We start from the raw sequence: 2134 nt of genomic DNA, 5'->3' as shown, positions 1-2134 counted from the left end.
CTTGGGAGATTTTAATATGCTCATATTGTATCTTCATTCATAATTGCACTTAAATTTAAAATACCTGACTTGTAATTTAATCATGTCTTACATTCATACAGTAGTTGACACCATCCCCAGCACTTTCACATTTGATTCCCTCACTCTGACCCCTTCCACAGATTTTCGGTCTAAAGCCAAGAGAGGTTATGATTATAGAGGTCTTAAGATTATCTAGTAACTTAATGCAAATACAGCCCCCTGGGTCCTAGATGATGTCACTGTTCTCACCAGACTATTCCACCTCTTCTCCCCATCTCCAAAAACAGGAGAACAGTGTAGACTTCTGACTGCATGTTACATTTTAGAATATTTGTGATGATTTTAATTGATTTGTTAATATCAACTATTAACAAAGTTGATAAATGATACAGGCACATTTCCTAAAACCTAGGTCATAAACTACATGAAATACTAGTAAATACAATCTGGAATTGTATTTTTAAAAGATCTAAAACCAACATAAGTGAATAGAAAATTCCGTCAATCCTGGGGCGCTTGGCTGGCTTAGAGCATGTGACTTTGATCTCAGGGTTTGAATTTGAGCCTCATATTGGATATAGAGATTACTTCAAAAATGAAATCTTTTTTTTTTTTCAAAAATGAAATCTTTGAAAAAAAAAAAAACACTACCAATGCTCTTAAAAAACATGCCTTTTAATAAATTTGCATAGGATAAATTTCAGCCCCCTTCCATGAGAAGACCTCAAGGAAAAATAAAACCCCTAGGAAAAGTGTCCTGAAATTATTTAAGGTTATCTGATGCAATCCCACTGACATATCTTACTTAATGGTAAAATATTAGAAGTATTAGGTTCAAGGCAAAACAAAACAAGGAGACCTCACTATCAGTGCTGGGAAATGAGGTATTACTACTGGAATAGAAAAGGTAAAACATTTTCAGTCAATTTGGACCATCTACACAGAAAACCCAAATGAATCAACTGGCTCTTAGAATGAATAAAAAGCTCAGTCAGATGACTAGAATATACAAAAATCGATACCTTCTTCTGTCCACACTAAAAATCCATTTTTTCAGATCTCCATTTACAATAACAAGAATACAGTGCATATAAAGTAGTATTACAACTAACACAAAGTATGAAAGACCTTGTGAAGGAAACTATAAACTCTTATTTTTAAAAGACCTAAAAGGAAAAAAAAAAGACCTAGAAGACCTGCAACAGTGGAGACATCTTGAATCCAGAAGTAAAAAGACCCAAAATTTAAAAACCATCAATTCCCCAAAATCATTACAATCCCAATCAAAATCCAAGAAGTAAAATGTATTTAGGAGATAATGCATACAACCACTGAAATTTTGAAGAAGAAAAAATGTGGGACTTCTATTGATTAGTAAAAATACTTACACAGGAATGGATAAGTACACAAGAAAAGAACAGACCCAGAGATAGGTCGGTATATATATATATATATATATATATGAGGTAGGTATCTCGGTATATATATAAATTCAATATAGAGATGGCATTTCTTTTTTTTTTTTTAATTTTTTATTTATTTATGATAGAGAGGCAGAGACACAGGCAGAGGGAGAAGCAGGCTCCATGCACTGGGAGCCTGACGTGGGATTCGATCCCGGGTCTCCAGGATCGCGCCCTGGCCCAAAGGCAGGCGCTAAACCGCTGCGCCACCCAGGGATCCCAGAGATGGCATTTCTTTCTTTCTTTCTTTTTTTTTTTTTTTTGAGATGGCATTTCTAATCAGATTAGTAGGAACCCATTCCAAAAAAGAGTTTTGAGACAATTGGCCACATTTGGGATTACATGGTTGGAAACTGATAGGCATTCTTTAAAAGGCAAGAAAGAAAAAAAGGCAAAATAAATTTATAAAAATTTAATATTCTAACAAACTGAAGACAGCAAACAATGTGCAACAACATGATGTTAAAAACAAAGTTTATAAAAATAAGTGAGGAAAATTAGAAATGAGCAAAGAGGGCAGCCTGGGTGGCTCAGCAGTTTAGTGCCACCTTCAGCCCTGGACATGATCCTGGAGACCCAGGATCGAGTCACACATCAGGCTCCCTGCACGGAGCCTGCTTCTCCCTCTGCCTGTGTCTCTGCCTCTCTCT

Source organism: Canis lupus, chromosome 29 (genome assembly GCF_011100685.1).
Source record: "Canis lupus familiaris isolate Mischka breed German Shepherd chromosome 29, alternate assembly UU_Cfam_GSD_1.0, whole genome shotgun sequence".
In the NCBI taxonomy this organism is placed as follows: Eukaryota; Metazoa; Chordata; class Mammalia; order Carnivora; family Canidae; genus Canis; species Canis lupus.
Note: the sequence above shows the minus strand (reverse complement) of the source record.